The sequence below is a fragment of the Empidonax traillii genome, unplaced genomic scaffold (genome assembly GCF_003031625.1).
Source record: "Empidonax traillii isolate 1590-97213 ecotype Southwest subspecies unplaced genomic scaffold, ASM303162v1 scaffold83:size2986645, whole genome shotgun sequence".
NCBI classification, from domain to species: domain Eukaryota; kingdom Metazoa; phylum Chordata; class Aves; order Passeriformes; family Tyrannidae; genus Empidonax; species Empidonax traillii.
The window spans coordinates 2,134,002-2,153,859 of NW_020955276.1; the positions used below are offsets into that span (position 1 = coordinate 2,134,002).

The window sequence follows — 19,858 nt, forward strand, 5'->3', positions numbered from 1 at the left end:
CAGAAGCTTCCTCTGTGTGCAGTAAAGCCAATGCCAGCCGGCTCCAAGACAGCCCCACCAGTGCACCAAACAGGTCCCATCAAAAGTGGTGGTAGTACACCTAACACATTTAAGAAGGGGGAAAAGTTATTGTGTGGGAGCAACTGTGGCCAGAGAAGAGAGAAGTGAGAATGTGAGAGAAATAGCCCTATGGACACCAAAGCCAGCAGAGGTGGAGGGGAGAAGGTGCTCCAGGTGCCAGAGCAGACTCCCCTGCAGCCTGGGGTGAAGACCATGGTGACAGGCTGTGCTTCTGCAGCCCATGGAGGTCCTCAATGCAGCAGGCAGGTGTGCCTGGAAGAGGCTACAACCCTGTGTGAAGCCTGCACTGGAACAGGCTCCTGGCAGCACCTGTGTCCTTACGGAGAAAGAAGCCCACGTTGAAGCAGGTTTTCTGGCAGGACTTGTAACCCATGGGGGACACACTCTAGAGCAGTTCATGAAGAAGAACTATAACCCTTGAGTGGGACCTCATGCTGGGGCAGAGAAAGTGAGGTGGAAGGACGTAGCAGATATGTGTGATAACCTAACCCCAACTGTCATTCCTGATCCCTCTGTGCCACTGGGGAGGAGGTTGTGAATCCAGGAGCAAAGTTAAGTCCAGCAAGAAAGGTAAGATGCTTTTAAGTTACTGCTTTCTCATTATCCTACTCTGATCTCTGATTGATTAGCAATGAAGTAAATTATGTTGATTTAGCTTTGCTGATGGTGGCAATTGGTGAGTGATCTCTTCCTGTCCTTATCTTGACCCATAAGCTTTTCTTTATATTTTCTCTTCCCCACTCCATATTAGAAGAGCAGTGATAGCAGCGTCAGTAGGCATTCAAGGTCAATCCACCACAAGATCACATTTTTTTTTGCACTAGTAATTCATTCATCCAAACCCCACTGTTCCCCTGACTGAAAGATCATCCTTCCTCAAAGGGAAGTCTTTTTTGCAATCAGTTTATCTTTTAACCCATAACTTCTGTTTATGGTGATTTGTCCTACTAGGCTTCCATAAAAAGCACTTTCTGGAAAGCAAAGGTATAAGCATATAACAAGAGCCAGATTTCTTTGTGGTGCTTTAGTGGAGCTTTCTATATGACTTTTTGGGGGCTCTAATTGGAACTGTATAGAGCTGGATGCACAAAATTTCAGATCCCCTAAGTTTCAGATTTTGTTGGTTTTTTGGTTCAGTGGTGTTGGTGATTTTATTTTTTTTTCTTGCTAAAAACAGTGGTTTAGATCATCAATAATGGTTACAGAAAATAGGATAATGGTAAATATATTTTACTTGTCATGGTAAAATTCATACAGAATTTACCTATCACGGATTCTTTGCAGTGTATCTCATTGTACAGACATAGTACCTTGTTTGTATATTACTTCAATAATGTAAAATAGCATTGACATATTCTCTTCTTTCTGCTTCTGATTACATTAACATCATGCTGTCTCAAACCTAGTCAATATAAAGTTTTGTCACTGATAGTGCATGTTATGCAGAATTCAAGCATCTAACATCATAGTTATTTTATCAATATTCTAAATAGTTGTATCATCAAAATCATCAATTAAAGGCTTGAAAATTTTTCATCTTCACTTTGACTAAGGCATTCTCTAGGATATAAACTGATTTATACTAGATATTCTTATTTACTGATGTCCCACATAGTATGAAAACCACTTTTAACCACTGCTAGGATGCAGACGTTCTATTTCCTGAAATAAAAATAAACGATTTTGACTTTCTACATAAGTATCAAAATTTTAAAAAAAAATAGATAAGTAGTTTTGTTCATACATAAGGAAGAAATAAATATATTTAAAAAAAAAACACCAAGCCCCAACAACAAACAAATAGCCTAGTCTAAGGGAAGTACTATCCTTTTCAAGAATAACAATTTGTCTAGCTATTAGAATAGTCACATAGGCCACCAGAGACCTTTTGCATACATAGAATACATCTAGCACTTGACCTAACTGCAGATTGATCAGAGAAAAAAAACTTTCACAAAAAAAAAAAAGTTAGGTCTTGTTGGCTCTGTTCTGTTTCATATTCTGACACACTAGGTCAGAGAGAAAATGTTACTCCTATTAGTAATTGTATTAGTATTAGGAATACCAGACTTTTAAATCTATATTCTCTGGCAGGGGAAGACTGTGAAAACCTCAGTACTTTGGATTTCAGGCAAGTATTGGTCTGACAAGCATTTTTATCAAAGCCTTTATCCAATAATAGAACCCAAAATTGTTGTATGATGAAAATAAGGCAACTACAGAGTTTAGAAACTTGGCAGGAAGCCAAGTGTTGTGATGATATAACATTAACCTATTAGGGCCTTGTTTTATACTCTGGCTGTGAATCCCATGACACAAGTCACGTCATACATCACCGTGACACTTCTGCAAACCCCTTCTTTCTATATGATAGCATGTTCCTTATCAGAAATGTATTTTCGTTCACCTGATAGAGAGACAGTAAAGATGAAAGTGTGTGAAAACAGAGTAAATTATTTTTGCCAAGTACTTGATATTATTCTTCACCCCAAAACTGGTAAGCCCAGAAAAACCCACTAATTATGATTTCTAGTACAATGTCAGTATTGTATCCTCAGAGAATTCAGATGTAATTTAGCAGCCCTGCAACAGTTTTCTGCTCAGTTTTAAGCAGAGGAAAAGGTATTTTTATACTTCCAAGCTGTCATCTGTATTACTATAGGAAATAGGAACTGCAATCATGAATCAGCCCAACAAGAGAAACTAAATAGTGTTATTTATAACAACAAAAGATGCTGAAAACACAAAACAAGCAGACAAAGAAAAGTAAGAGGGGGTTGCCTGCTTGGAATCTTGAATGTTAAGTCAATTGTTAAAATATTGACTATGGCTTTTTCATACAAGCCTTCTGAAAAAATTCAAAACTGTGGTATCCTTTTAATATATGTGTTATCAGCTACTGGGTCAATCAACATTGCTATTTATGTTTATTGAAAGAATAAAGAAAATATGTGGTAATCTTTGTGTGTCTGGAGTGGTTTATAAAACAGAAAAGTTGATTAGTTTATTATAGAGTCTCAAACAGAGAAGGATACACAGTGTTCTGCATTATAACATTTCAAAATTGTATGTGTTACAGTATTATAATGCTTAAATCTCTAAAACAAAACCTAACAACTGCAATAACACTGAACATAGTTATCCTGCTTTTCTATTATGCCTCTAAAGTCCAAACACACATATAGAACAAAGTCTAAATTATTATTTAGAAACATTCTTTTTTTTTCTCCCAAAGAAATCCAATTGTCTCCCACGATCTGAGAGGAAATAATAAAAAAGGAACATGAGTGAAAGTGTGAGGGAAAATTGCATGCAGGTACCCCAAATACCAGGCAGCAGAAGGATTTAAAAAAATTTATTTCCTAAAGGCGAGAACACTAGGTGTAGGTTCCACCTACACTGGGCAGCTTTTTCCTCTATGGATTTTTTTAATGGCTTACCTGGCCCCACCTCATGAGGCCTCCAAGGTTGTCTTGTAAGAATTTTATCTTTTCCTGGAGTTAACCTCTCTGTAAGGCAAGAGAAATAAAAAGACCAAACTGTCCATGGGAAGATGTTCTTTCCCAGATGGCAAAGCTTCCTTGAGTGACATAAATTCCCCAGTCCTCAAATAATTCTTCTGAAAAGAATCTCTAACTCTTATTGCAGAAAGTAACTGCACAATCTTGTTCACTCGCTCTGAACATCTATAATGCTTTGAGGAATAAGAACCCCAACACTGAGCTTTTGAGAAATAATAAAAGTGCATTTGAATTCAAAATAGGAAAGATAAATAAAAAAAAAATTACTCTGGAGGCCTTGTCTTCAGAATTTTTATAATCTATCTCATAACTTGCATAAAGTACAACAGATCTTCAGCCCTTGTCTATTTGGGAGAGTTTATCATCATCCCAAATCAAATTGTAATTAATTAGTCTTAATTTTAGAGATACAGTTTACTTTTACCAAGGCAAACTGTACTAATCTGTATAAAAGAAATAAATTATAAAATACATTTCCAGGGGTTTTCTGGAAAGCACTGATGATAACTTGCTGTCATAAGTAGTGGAGAATTCCACAAGGAATGGTGTGCTGCTCAGCCTCACACTGACAAACAAGGAAGGCCTTGATGATGATGTGAAGTTGGAGGCAGCCTTGTCTGTAACAACCATGAGATTGTAGAGTTCAGTATTGAATGAAGAGGTAGCAGGCCAGTGAGCAAGATTACAGCTATGGACTTCAGGAAAGCTAACTTCAGCCACGTTAGAGATCTTCTTGGTAGAATCCTAAGGGAACAGGCCCTGCAGGGAACAGGGGTCCAGGAGAGTTGGTCAATATTTAAGGATCACTTCCTCCAGGCTCAATAATGATGCATTCCAATGGTAAAAAAATTGGGTCAAGGGAGCAAGAAACCTCTGTGGATGAATAAAAAACTCCTGTCACTAGTCAAGCATGAGCAGGAAATATATGGAAGATGGAAGTGGGGTCAGGCCACTTAGATTGAATATAGAGAGGTGGTCAGAGTAAGTAGAAATGAGACAGAAAGGCCTAGATCTATCTAGAATTAAATCTGGCCGAGGACATCGAGGGTAACAAAAAGGGCTTTTTGAAATACATCAATGATAAAAGCAAAACAAAGGATAATGTGTGCTCATTAGTAAAGGGAGAGGGGACACAGCTCATAGAGAACACAGAGTTATTGAATGCCTTATGTCATGGTTTTAGCTAGCTCTCAAAAGCCAGGTGAAGAATTTTCTCCCTTCCTCCCCCTGGCTATCATAATAAGCACTTCAGAGTACAACAGACCTACCTCCATGGCTGATGGCCGGACATTAGTCTCCTAGGAGACAAGGTAGATAAGGACTTGCACCGTTACTTTTTTACCTCGTATCCTGGGCAACAAAGTGGGAGGAGTTGGGGGGGGGGGCTACGGTGTGGCTGGAAGGAGGTTGGGAGGCGGGGCTGCATGTGGTCTCAGCTCTCTGCCCTCAACGGAGTCTGCAGGGAGTCTCACCTGAATTTTTTTTTCCCCTCCCCAGATAAGAGCTATTGTTTTTGTTTCCTGCCCTAGAGGTTTTCTCTTTTTTTTTCCTTTAATTTTTTTTTCCCCTTGCATCATTTTTTTTCCCGGAGGACAGAGCCCCACCAAGAGAGAGGAAGGGAAAGGACTAGGCAAAGCAGTTTTCTCAACCAGCCAGAGTAAGTGAAATTGTCTGGTCCCTTTTCTCCTCTCCCTCTTCCCCTTCCCAGTGTGCGGGAAGGGAAAGAAGGTTCCTTTTTGGTTGGATTGTTTTTTTTCTCCGGCATACCCACGTGCTGGGCTTCAGACATTACAAGTCCTGCAGCTCTGTTGATCCAACAGCGCCATCCGGTGGCTGATACCGGACATTGCAAGTTCTGTATCTCCGGTGACCCGATGGTGCCCCCTGCTGACTGTGGTTGGAATTGCACTAAAGGGTGCAAAAATTGAACTATTTACTCTTCCTTTTGCCAGTTTATCAGTTTGTTTTTTAAGGGGTTATTTGTGAGTATAAGAGTGTTGTTTGGTTGTTTTACTTGGGGTTTTTTCATGTTTCTGTTAATACACATATACCTTTTAATAAAGGGCTGTTATTTTATCTTTTCCATAATTTGTTTTCCTTCAACCGGAGCCTCTTAATTTTGGATTTATAATTGCTTAGAAAGAGAAATTTGGGTCTTTTCTCCTAACCCATCCTCAGCAAAAGACTCTTGTCTCATTTAAACTGGGACATCTTATTTGCATTGGTCTTTGCTGATAAGACTGTTTCCCGGGGATCTCTGACCCGGGAGTTCAGGGTCAGTGAATACTGGAAGAAAGAATTTCCCTTGGTCAAGGAAGACGAGGTTAGAGTCAGGCAAAAGTGACATCCACAACTCTGTGGGCTCTGCATCCACAAGTGCTGACAGAGCTGGTTGCTGTCCCAGCCAGGCTGCTCAAGATCAACTTTGAAAGGTCATGGACGTCAGGAGTGGTACCTGAGGACTGAAATACAGCAAATGTCATGCTGGTCTTCAAAAAGAGCAAGAAGAAGGACCCAGGGGTCCATCAGTCAGCCTCACCTCAATCCCTGGAAACGTGATGGAGCACCTCATTCTGGAGTCCATCTCTGCCTATATGGAAGACAAGAAGGTGATCAGGAGTAGTCAGCATGGATTCACTAAAGGTAAGTCATGTTTGACCAACCTGATTGCCTTCTATGATAAAACAACTACTTAGTTAAATGACGAGAGAACAGTGGATGCTGTCTACTTCAACTTCAGCAGGGCTTTTGACACGGTCTCTCACAACATCCTCATAGGCAAACTCAAGAAGTGTGTTTGATGAGTGAACAGTGAGATGGACTGAGAACTGGCTGAGTGGGAGATCCCAGAGAGTTGTAATCAGTGGCACAGAGTCTAGTTGGAGTCTGCTAAGCCCTGATGAGGTCACATCTGGAGTGTTGTGTCCAGTTCTGGACTCCTCAGTATAAGAGAGACATGAAGCTTCTGGAACATATCCAGTGAAGGGCTACAGAGATGATCAGGGGACTGAAGCATCTCTATTAAAAGGAAAGGCTGAGGGAATTGGACTTGTTCAGCCTCAAGCCACAATCATTGCCCATAAGTATCTGAAGGGAGGATGTCAAGAGTCTGGATCCAGGCTCTTCTCAGTTATGCCAAGCATTGGGACAAGAGGCAATGGGCAGAAACTGAGGCATAGGAAGTTCCATCTGAATATGATGAAGAATTTCTTTACTGTGTGGCCAAATGTGCAGTGGAACAAATTGCCCAGGGAAGGTATGGAGTCTCTGTCACTGGAGCTATTCAAGAACTGTTTGGATGTAACTGAGTGTGATGTGCTGTAGAATGGCTCTGCTTGAACAGGGAGGTTGGATGAGATGGCCCACTGGGGTCCCTTCCAATCTGATCCATTCTGTTACTCTGTGATTAGCAGTTAACTACATGAAAATACATAAAAATCAACTTGATTTAGAAGGATGTTAATTGCACACCTAGTTATATGTAATCACTGCTATTCTCAGAAAATAATTTTTACATAATAATTCTGATAGAATAATATCATTATAATATAGATTTGAAGACTAAAAGCAGAACAACCACAAAAAAGCTACCAAATTTACTAAGAAAAAGGACTTTAACAAGTTGTGATTTCATTTTTTTTTAAGATGTTTCTAGAGTATGCTGTTCTCTGCCAAGAGTATACTGATGGAGAATAAGCATTTCTGCTGCAAATTTTTGGTCACTTCCACACAAGGCATTACAATTCAGATAAAAACATGTTCTTTATAAATAATTAATTAATCCTTAGGTATACAGATCCCTCACCAGGCAATAATTGTACAAGGTCTTAAAATGGCCTTTGTGAAACAATCAATATTTTTCTTTAAATAATCCTATTATTTAGGAAATTGGTGAATATATTAATTAATTTTTTCACACAAATACAAGATACACAAATGATACTTAGAAGATTGACAGACATGTATAACAACAGGCCACCCTGAAAATGGTCTTTTAAAACTCTTGCTGTCAATAAACTGTCTTACAATAAGAGAGTAAATATCTCTAATATGCTAAAATTAGCCCACAGAACTTGTGCTGCCTGAATTCATAATTACCTTGTTGTGAAAGGTAAAAATATATTGGTGAAAAAACCAAAATTTTAGTTTTTTTAGATTATGTTATTATAACCTCTGTTTTGTAACTCTACAGATTGCTCTTTGTGGCTCATCTACTCAGGTCAGCACACAGCTACTGAGAAATACTGAACTATATCACATATTTCCTTACACTGCTATTTGCTAGGAGCAATAATAATATTTATTTGGAAAGAAAAATACAGATTAAAAATTGTTTTCCTTTTATTTTACTGACAGTAATTTGTAATAGAATATTATGAGGAAAAAAAAATCCAATAATTTCAATAGATGAATTTTCAAAATGCATAACTAGTGAAAGAGGATTTTGTTTATTCCTGTTTCTATCCACACAACGATAACACTTCAGAAGAATTAAATTACTTGAAGCATTCACGGAAAATGCTTCTGTACTGTATGAAGATTTCTGCAGTTCCATTAGGGCTTTGTTAATCACTATTCCTTCAGCAGAAATGAATGCTTGACTTTTATTATTCTCACTTTCAATAGGAATATTTTTTGAAATAATATAAATTTTATCCAAAAGGGATACAATTTTCATATAATTGTATATATATATATATATATATATATATATATATATATATTATTTATTATAATTTTAAGCTTGGTTAACCTGTAAAGTGAATTTTGTGCTGATGGTAAGTAGCTTAATGAATCAGAATTTTTTAACCAGAGCTACAATACTGCATGGATGTGGGAGTGTTCACTTTTTCTCCAGTGCTCTTCATCATTTTCGAGCCATGAGACCTGTTTATTGAATTGAGGTGCAGTTGACTCTGCAGAGACATCTGGTCTTTGACCTTTCTTTTATGATTGCAAGATGTGAACCATTGTCACAACGTAATGTGGTTCTCTATCCTCAGTATTTGAACTATTCCACCACCACATTTCAGGCAGCCAAAAGAGTGTCAAGCTAAAAGAATGTTCAAACTCAACCAATCTAAACTGGCTTCAGTAATATGGCCTAGAGGTTAAAGCTTTAATATTCTAATTCAAGCTTGCCAAACTATTGAACTGACAGTCAGTGTTAAGCATTTTGATACTCATGCATTCTTATTAGTAATATGAAGTTCATCATAAAAGTTTTGATAATTGCCCCCGTTAACTCTATGATTACAAAAAGCAATGGACTGCATCTTATATGCGTATATCTAGAGTTTCCATTTTTTTCATTAATCACAACAAATTAATTCTAAATAATGAAGATGTATTGTCTCATCTTGCATGTATCTTAATTATCATTGAAAGTGCCATAGACATATCCCTGTTCATTCAAGTTTAAATATGGAATCTGAGACACAGTGAAATCTAAGAGATGTGCTTTATACTTCTACACTACCAAAATTTCGCCCTTAAGGAGAACTTTATGTTGACATTTTCAGGGCTGGAACTATGCTCACCAAGTAGAGGAAAATAAAGCACTGAATTTCTGGTTAAAAGAAATCAATACATAGCAACCTCCATTCAAGTTTGAGCAGGTTTTTCTGTTATTATGAAATTTCACTAAATTAATTTCTGTAAGAGATAAAGTTAGCCCAATTTGGATTTCTTTTTTTTTCTATGAGATCTGAACTTAAAATTAATGGAAGTTGAAAAATTGTATATCCATGTATTCATCACACAAATACATAATTCTGAAACTGACAAAAATATTAATCAATTCAAACTTCATTATTAATTAGGCTTTTTTTTTCATTTTTAACTTCCAATTGGTTTTTCATTGTTATTAATTCCTTCAAAGAAATTTCCTATGTTTAATAGGGTGACAGGATTTCAGCCTAAGAAATTATATTTATTCAAGATTGGCAGCCTTAAAGAGGTGTGAATCTAGCCACAGACAATCAACTCTTTTTTAACTGTGAAATATAAATATTAATACTAATTTCACATTTATTTAAAAAGACACTACTTCAAGAGACTGCAGAAATAAACGGGAGTTGAATTTATTAGATTTTACTTCCAGAATATGAATTTGTTCTGAGAACATGTTTATTAATTTAGATAAAATACATTACTGCATCTAATCTACTTGTAGTTTTATAGCAGGAAAAACCAACACAAGGGGACAATTTTATTACTTGCAATAAAAGTAATTTATAGTTTATCTAAGAAAATAAAACATAAGGATGACCAAATGACATGATTTAGATCACATTTTAATCTGTTACTATTTTAAAAGGCAAGGAAAAAAGTTCTCCAAAGGAAACTTTGTATCAAAATGGAATTTTTTTGTTAGTATTCACTCAAATAAATAGACACTGCTTGTGTCACATCACTTATTTTAGACTACAGTGTAGTAGGTGACACTATACTTCGATGATATCATAAAGAAAAAGATCACTCAAAAGACTGATCAGAAAAAAATACCTGCCCGGTTTAAAATGTAACAGATTCTGAATTGTGTGCTCTTCATATATGAATGTCAGAAATCATCTTTCCTGCTCTGTAAATTCTCCATTTATCAATAATAAAAGAGAATTAAGAGAATTAAGAATCTATGCTACATCAGTGGTCCTAACTCTGCAATTGATGTACATAACATAATGACCATATCTATGTCCATAGAATATGAAATATTATACAACTTTATTATTCTCAGCATCTAGTACTCTGAAAGATTGTCTTGAACTCATTAAATTCTGGAACATGAATCCTTTTCATATAACAAGGATGTATAAGTGGAGTTTTAATGCTATGCTTCTACTTTTTTTCAATGGATGGATAGAAAAATGAAAAAATATCACAAAATAGTATCTAGCTTAGCAAAAGGCTTACAGTGTTTCAGTGAAAGAGGAAGATTTGTGTTTCTTGGCACTCAAGCTCCAACTTTCACTTTATAACAAAGGAAAAAAGAAAGAACAAGCATGGTATATTAAGGCTGAGAGCCATAAGTGAACTGGGATTACAGTCATCAGCCCTTCATTATTCAGAACTGTTCAAACACTTACAAACATGTAACCATCGTTTCTGTTGTCTTTGCTCAGCAGATAAAAGTAAAAATTAAAAATAATCTTACTTCAGATGCAAATTCCTAGCTAGAGAGTGTTATATAAGAGTTACCACAGTGCGGCTAATATTAACAGAAGTTATGATGTAATTTATTAGAGCTTCATAAAAGTTGCTTATCAAAGGAACTTTGACAGGTCTCAGCGACCTCTTAAGTCTATCAGCATTCCCTGTAGTCAGAAAAAGAGAAACCTTTAGAGTTTTTTCATACTGGTGTGGGTGGAGGGCGGGAATATTGTGGAAGAAGTCTGACAAGTAGTTGACAAATAGATTACTGAAATTTGAAAAGATGACAATATCAAACATTCCTGAGTGACTCATGCTGTATTAAACTAACTACAATAATCATCCAGACTTCCAGATATATAGGAATCTAGGATTTCTGGAAAATAGACATTGAGCATAAATGAATCAAGTGCTCTGTTCATAGGATATAAAGTTGATGTGTAAATACAGAACAAATTTGGTACCTCTGTGATTCAGACTTCCTACATGTGAAATCAAACATAGATTTACAGTTTTGAGGCCCTGGAATACAAGTGTTGTTAGATAGACACTGGAGAATATTGTTATAGCAGTTAAGTCGGAAATGACAATTTAGCTGATCAAAGTAATAGATCTACAACAACTTACCACCTCACCACAATGTCCTCACAGTGCAGTCAACGACTGGAGGATTAAAAGTGTAAGACTCTTCGAGATTTCCCTGAAACAAAAAATCAGACATGTTTTATTTGCCTTTCCACCTCACCACCAATAAATTATGGAGGGTTCAAGAAACAGATAGGTTAATACACTAGTGATAAATAACTTCTGCAACTGCTATCATTGAAAGGCAGCAAAACAAACAGGAATTTCTAGAGTAACTCTGATGTAAATAAGTATAAATCATAAATTTCCATATACAAAATTATTTGTAATGAAATTATCTGTATTTGATTGAAGAGCTTATGAAATAAATTGTGTTTCAAACACATTGTCTTAATTAGAAACACTTTCTTGCTATGAGATTGTGCTAGACAAACTCTTTTTCAGTTTACTATTTTAGAGCAAAATTGTTGTATCATAATTGAATGTATGCTATTAGCTCTTTAAGTATACCAGACATAGCACCAAACCCTGAAGTACTTGCACAGACAGTATAGTATTTGGTAAATTACCTGAGGTTTCTGGAAACAGAACTATAACCTTGTCAATAGTGAAATTATCTCTTCACATACCATTAAGTAGAATCAATCTCTACCACATGGATGTCCATTCAGCTTACTCATTTAACTCCTTCTCACTAGAAATCAGGTTTAACACGTTGGCCTCTGCAAACCTCATAGTTCTCAACTAGGCCAAATGCAAGGTCCTGCACCTGTGTTGGGCAAATCCAAAGCACAAGTACAAGCTGGCAGATTGAGAGAAGAAAGATTTGGAGGTTACTTGATGAGAAGAAAAATACTATCCAGTAATGTGGACTCATAGCTAACCACAGCTTGGGCTGCATCAAAAGGAGCGTGGTCGAGGGAGGTGATTTCCCCCTCTCTGCTTTGCTCTCATGAGACTCCCTCATCTGAGGTACTTAATCCAGGTCTGGGGGCTCCAGCACAAGAAAGATGTGGAGCTGTTGGAACAAGTCTAGAGGAGAGCCACTAAATTGACCACAGGGCTGGAGAACCTCTCCTATGAAGATGACTTGAAGGAGTTGCTCAGCCCAGAGGAGAGAAGGCTTCTGGGAGAATTTATAGCACCTTCCAGTATCCAAAGGGGGCTTACAATAAGGCTGGAGAAGGCATGTAATGATAGGACAAGGGGGAATAACCTTAAGATGAAGGAGTGTAGGTTTATATTAGATATTAGGAAGAAACAGGTTGGCCAGAGAGGTTGTGGACTCCAAGTGCCTGAAGATTTTCAAGGCCAGGCTGGATGGACTCTGTACAACCTGGTCCAGTGGAAAGGAACTAGATGATCTTTTAGGTCCATTACAACACTAACCATTCTATAACTCTATGATTCTATGATCTTTCCTAGGAGTAAAGGCTGAGAAGGGTCATACTGTTCAATCTGGAGAAGGCTCAAGAGGAAACTCATTGACATATATAAGCAATTCAAGGGAAGATGCAAAGAAGATGGTGTCCAATGACAGGACAAGAAGCAATGGGAATAAGGAAACACAGAAAGGTCTGTATGAATATCAGAAAACATCCTTCTTACTGTGAGGATAACTGAATGCTGAAGCAGATTGCACAGAAATGGTTGTGGAATATTCATCTTGGAAATACTGAAAAGCCATCTGGACAGGGTCTTGGGCAACCTGCTCTTGGTAAATCCGATTCAGCAGGGAGGCTGGCCCAAATCCAACCTCAACCACTCTGTGATACTCTGATATTTTATTCATGGCACTTAAGAGTTTGCATTTCATCCACCCACCTGGGCAGACTGGGATTGATAGCCACCTTTTCATGTATTTCATTGGTGACATTCAGAGTTCACAGTATTCCTAAATGATTTAGGAAAGAATAAGATTAAATAGTAAAAAATAACTAACAGTGGCCAAGAATGTTTCACCCTAAAAGCTCTCTTCCCCTAGACTTCAAGAAAAGCTAGTCTATTTTTGTCATAATACCACAGTTTCAGTGATCTTTTTTTTTTAATGCACTGCATAGCAGCACAAAGGCCATTGCTGAGAAAAGGCAGGTAGAGAACTTTTGTTAAAAGTAATATTAAGTAACATAAAATGCAATGGGAGCGTATTTGGAGCATTTATTTAATATGATCTCGCAGTGCCTTCAAATGGGGTGCAGCATGGTTGTATATGACAATGGACTGAGTCAGTGCTTTTGAAGTCAAAAGCATTTCAGTATCTGCCTTATTTTCCTCAGTCACACTGGAAGCAGGTTGAATACAAATATTTAAATAATAATGTTGTCGATGCTAAAGGCTGAATGACAGGGTTCAAATGACTACCTTGTATACACATTTTGTTACATTTAACACTACTGTGTTTATGGCAGAGATTTTTTAGGTTGACACTATGTACCAGTTAGCATTTCCTTTATGTATATAAAAGCATCAATTAATTTTTTTTAACTTAAATTGCTTAATTAATCATCACATTGTAGGAATGCTGATTAAGCAACATGAACTCCTAAAATACATTCTGAAAACTGACACATGACCCAGGCTCCTTTCATAAACACATATGCAAATACAAGATTCTTCTGCTCTTGTGTCAGTCCCCTTTGTTAGTCTAAGCTATGTGTTTGAGCTGCTTATACTGAATTTTTCTAACTCTAATTACATGAGCTTTTATCACTTGATAATTCCTCTGTTAGGTTTCCTAAACTTGCAGACACAGAGAAATGCCCACTACATGAAGAAAATGGTACACTACATTGCCACAAATATCAAGGGAATGATATTGTTACACATCCCCAAAGCATCAATAGGCTTATCCCTGCTTCAAAATAAAATAACTTCTAAAATGACTGTTAATTTTTTTTTAAAAAATATTATCTTTCCTCAAAAATCTCTTGCATCTCCAGAACACTTATTCCTTACCTGTAAGTATAAAATATATGAAAGCAGATGTCACAGCCTCCAAATCTTGTTTCTAAGTCTGTGTCACACAACGTTAAAAGCTCTGGAGAGAAAGGACAGGGTCTGTGCTGAGTGGATGTCAGCAAACTTAGGAGAAAGACAGTTCTGTTAGATGCCGTGTGACCATGGCCAGGCGTCTCTCAGGTTTGTCACTGGTAAGTGGAGATGACAGTCTTCTGCTATATCACTGACATGCCATGGAAATAAATTCGTCGAGGAGTACTGTGAAAGCATGTGAATCCATGTGAATGAATGTAACGCATTTAAATTTGACCTAAGATAATTCTCTTGTGATTGTCCTTTAGTCTTCTTCATAATCACTCTTGTACTGAAATGATGGAAATGAACATTCATTGTATTTTATGCTTTAAGTAGGCAAGACTAACAAATACCTCAGAAAAGAGAATGTGTCCTCCTGTTGTGTTTTTTGCCCTGTCCGCTCTTACTACTCTGACAGAGTCCATCAGTCTAAAGAGCTTACCAGTAATACTTAAGAAACAACAGTATTATTTTCTGCAAATTTACCTTTTTAAATGTTACGCCACACAGGGAAAGGGGCAGAAGCACATGATTTGGGACTTTTATTTTTATGATAACTAGATTGTAGCTGATTTTTTTTTTTTTTTTCTTTTTTTTTTTTTTTCAAGAGAAACCTCTGTCAGGTATTTGGAAGTCACAGGCACAGAAAGTTGAGGTCTCTTTAGCAACTGAAAAGACTATCAGGATAAATGAGATCATAGTCAAGCCTACTTTTTTCAAGGGAAACAGTGTGGTTTTATACATGTATATGGCACAGGGTAGAAGATGAGGTCCTATATGGATTCATGAACAAGAAATGGCTTCTGTGCTCTAGAAAAGAAAGAAACTCCTATACCCAAAACAAAAAGGAGTGAGAAGGAATTAAGTAACTCTGACTTACAGTCAATTTTGTAGAAACAACTGTCATGCTGGGATAGTCTAGATCTGAGTAACTTCATTTAGATGCTGTACACTGTTGCATCAGCCTAACATTGTCTGTTACATCAGCTATTGTCAGATTTAGATTATAAAAAGTATGTAGAAAACCTCTAAAAATCAAAGCACTGAAAAAATAGAATATTGGTTTCATTATAAGCAAAGTAGGGGAGCTGGAAGTTGAATCTTCTACGTACTGGAGGTACCTGTGTCATGGGTTTGCCAACCCAGCCCCCCCAGGGTTGAAAATAGTTTTTTTCAGGTGGATTTCAGGAGCAAAACCAATCAATAGTTTTAGTAACGCCTCTGCCAATTACATATTTAAGCAAACGGAAGAGAAGCTGGTGGGGCAGAAGGAAAATGGAAGAGCCAGCATAGCAGCCAGCCCTGTTGGGCCCAGGGGTTCACCCACCACTCTAGGCCAAGTCTGGCCCGAGTGAGGGGGACCAGGCCCCCTTCTCTCCTGTAATGGAGTGGAGGAAGAACTCTAAAGAAAGATTGCCTGGACAAGACATGCTGCAGAAGGAATTCCAGGTAGAGAGACATAGGGCAGCCTCCAAGGTCAAAATTGGCAGCCAGAGGAGAGAAAAGAAAAGCCCGAAGGAGGGGGGGCTCCTTTTCCCCCCTCTCTCTTTTTCTCTCCCTTCAGCAGGGAAGAGACTGAAAACTAAAAAGCCCTACCATCTGTAGAAGATTGCTGGGGAGTGGAGACACCCCTCAGCAGCTCATGAAGGAGCCCACGCCAAAGCAAAGGAGTGCATGAAGAAGATGTGGTAGTCTGTGGGAGGCCTAAGATGAAACAGAGTCTTGCTGGAGACCTGTGGTCCATGGAGAGAGAGACCTACACTGGAGCAGGTCGGCCCGGGTAGGAATTGTGATCTCAGTGAGGGATTCATGCTAGTGCCGCTGAATTTGTGACCCTAAGGGACAGCAGAGAATGGAAGAACTGTTGCCCAAAGGTAGACTCACACTAGAGAGGTCCATCAAAGACTGTCTCTTGTGAGGAGGGACCCCACATAAAACAGGGTGGACTCAAAAGCCATTATCCCTTGTATCTGCTTCTCCTCCTAAACTGATACAAGGGGGGAAGGATACTTCTGTAAATATATAGCACTTTTCCCTAGTTAGAATTGTTGTATATATAGTTCTTTAGTTTTTCTCTTACTAGTAATAAATCCTAATATTATTCTCCCCACATTAGATCTCTTTTGTCTGTATAAACCTTCTCTCAACTTATAGCAATTGTGTGGGCGGTGAGAGAAAATTGGCCCAGAATAAACCCACGATATTTTTGGTGGAGAATGCAAGCAAAGACTGCCCAGAGAGGCAAAGGCCAAATCAGACCACAACAACATGGACTTAATTTCAGAGAGAAAGCTCAACACTTCTATCATTTCACAAAAAATTGTTTAAAGGAATGAAAGACTGTATAAAACTTAGGTATATAACTATACTTCTCCTTTCACAGTGATTTATTTTTCCCCATAGATTTGGAAAACACGATTTTTATTTAGAAAATTTATTTGACAAAGTGATTATACTGTCAAAAGTTACTTTCTTATTAAGAGCAAATTTTCCTTTCTGATACAATAACTGCCATCAACATCTGATAATCATTCTCAAGATGTGTGAGTACACACAGTTTACTGACATCTTTAGAAATATTATGAACCTTAAAGATGCAACATAAAGACTGTGAAAAATGTGTATTTCTCAAATGAAGTTTAGAGTAAAATATTCCTTATTTAACTATTTACTTTTATTCAAGTAACAACATCCAGATGTGTGTCTTTGGCTCCAACAGCAACATACAAGGAGTGAAAACATCTATCCCTCAAATTAAAACACGTAAGTGTGAGCAATGATATAAAAAACAGGAATTTCAACAAACAGCAAATCTTAGGCTTAATTTAGCTCAATCAGAGAACAAAAATACAAATTTTTGCAAAAAGACTTGTTAAACCAGGGGAAAAGTATTTTTGGTCAAAACAAACGTATTCCCCACTTCTAGAGATAATGGGTAAGTAGATAATAATGTATATGTGGAAGAAGGATATGGAAATAAGTTGATTAAGGATTATATATCTGCTGTGTTTTATGGGAATGAAGGGTATTTTTTCTTAAACATTTTCTGAATATTTTCCTGATCTCTAATTCATTATCAGTCCAGGCAATTAAAGGTCATGTATGCATTAATTCCAGAAAGCCAGTAGCAGATGATGAAGCTAAGAGAGGCCTATTAAGACCTCTTACTTGCCTAACCTCGTTTTCACCAACAGACTGAAACACAGTCTCCCTCTCAGCAGTATGGCACAAGCAGGAAGCCTTCCAAGAATGACTTTACAGCGAAGTAAATCAGTGTTTCTTCTCCTGTAAAGTCATTCTCAGCACCATTGTTATTAAGAGGTAGTGCAACGAAGAATATTATCAAGAAACGTGATATTGTCCCAGTGGGAACGTAGTAGCCCGGCAGCAAAATAGCGGGGTGTTAGGGTGCTATTTGGTAGAGATTTAAGCTCTAGTAAACAGGACCCTGCAGGCAGAAAAAAGGTAAATGTGTTTAACCATTTTGCACCTATTAGAATAGCACTGGAATTCCACCTTGCATTTGACAATTTCTATTCTGGTGCTGCAACAAACCTAAGCCATTAAAAGAGCTCCTAAATCACAGGGAAAAGAAATTAGTAGGGAAGATAGTATTGACCCCCTCTATGAAAAGAACTGTCAAAAACATTACTATAAATGCTAGCATTTGTTCTTCATGAGACAGAAGTTCCTGGCAGACTTACCACAGGCTGAGGCAAAAGCAACTGCCAGGGCTGACCCAGGACGTCAAAGATTTGGGCATCCCTTAAAGCCTGGCCAGATGCAGAACCCTTTCTCTGCCCGGGTCTATTGAGGCCCAGCCAAGGCCCTCCCCACCTCTGAGTGCCCCAGCTCACACCCATTCTGCCTGCAAGCTCCAAAGTTCATGCAGGTAATCAGAAGGCTAAGCCACGGACATTTAAGCAAGAAAGGAAGTTTATTTTGGGGACGCTCAAAGCTGCACAAGCTCAGCTGGGTGGCAAAAAACCACACACCACAAGGCCTCATACCAAAGGACACTTAGATACAATGCTTTCTGAGCCATTCCCTTTCCCTCCTCTGTTTCCCTTTTCCCCCATTTGTAAGAAAGGAATAATTCTGAACCTTCTCAGTTAAGAGAGTTGCCTGTTTGGTCTAGCAAGGAAGCAGCTCTAAGGGAAAGCCGAAAGGTGGTTTTCTCATGCCTACTCTCAAAGTAGGTTTCTTTAGCCACAGCAGGTTTCTTGGGCAAAGAAAAATTTCTAAACCAGTTCACCTCACCCATTTCTTGCATGGGGTCCCTCCTCCCCCCACACTGCCCATTCCTTCACAGCACTCCTGCAGGACAGCCTGGCCTCCCCACTGTCCCCCTGGCTCTTTCCCGTGCCAGGGGACTGCATTACACAGGCACAGCTCTGCCCAACCTGCCATGTCTCCAGCTCCCAGATTGTCCTTCCAGGGGTATTATCACTCCCACAGCACCTTCCTAAGCCTCAAGCCGCAGGTGGAGCTTGGTCCTAAGGCTCCATAGCTGTGCCAGAGACTGTCCTGCAGCCTGGTCTGCTGTGTGCCGTGGGGCCAGGATTCGCAGCAGTGTTGGAAGGCACCGCCAGACACCATGGCGTCTTGCTCCGCAGCTGTGCCCATGTTTTCCCCTGTGATTCCCCTAAAGCCAGCTGCAGCAGGGCCTAGCTGAGGGCTGTGCCCACAGCTGCAGCTGAGCTGGTTATTAGGCTTATTTTTCCTCCTGGTCCTCGTCACTAGGAACCTCTAGGCTGACCCTTTGCTCTCTTCCTCTTGTCCCTGTGCTTCACTTAATTCCATATAAGCCAGCCCTGGCTTCTGTGACTTTGCCACTCCAAAATGGAACAAATTTAAATTAAAAGTGTTGTTCTTTCTTTGTTATGTGGAATAAGTATTTCCTCCTTGCCAAAAATTTTGCTTGCTGGACCATTTGAAAAAGTTGAATTTTCCAAGGTATTAAAAGTTTGATTGTGGTCTTGCTTCTTCAGTAAAAAATTTACCTGAATCTTTTTGCTTCAGGTATTTCTGGTATTTGGAAAGGTATCACATAGTGACGGGGGAGGATTATTATCAACTTGTCTCTTAATTATTTGATTAACAAAGCAAAATAGAATTAATTCCCATATGAACTTTATTTTTTCACAGAGCCTCTACATTAATATACTATCTAGTCAGTAAACTTTTTATGGACAAAACTGTTGACACACGTTTTCTCAGACTACTAGGCACAGAAAAGCAAAAAAATCTATTTTTTGTGAACTAACTTGTCGTGCCTTGGAGACAGCTGTGGTAGGGAAAATACTCTGTACTTGAATATACCAAAAAAGTTATTCTCTTATGAAGCCCATCTTCTTAGGATAATTAAGAATTTAGTAAATGAAAGGCATGTGTAAATTGCTTTCTGTTACTGCCCTACTTATTTATTTTTCTATTTAAAAATATTTCATTTCTATGGCCATCGTTATTTTCTATCGCTTTTTTTT

General features: G+C 38.1%; 1 protein-coding gene across 43 annotated transcripts in view; it reads right to left on the minus strand.

Annotated features, from left to right (window-relative positions):
• Positions 1 to 19,858, minus strand: part of PTPRD (protein tyrosine phosphatase, receptor type D) — a 1,139,994-nt gene that overhangs the window by 873,596 nt on the left and 246,540 nt on the right. For all 43 annotated transcript variants that reach the window (XM_027881066.1, XM_027881067.1, XM_027881087.1 and 40 more), the window contains one exon: positions 11,382 to 11,454. The gene's annotated coding sequence lies outside the window, so the exon portion shown is untranslated. The remainder of the gene's footprint in view (positions 1 to 11,381; positions 11,455 to 19,858) is intronic.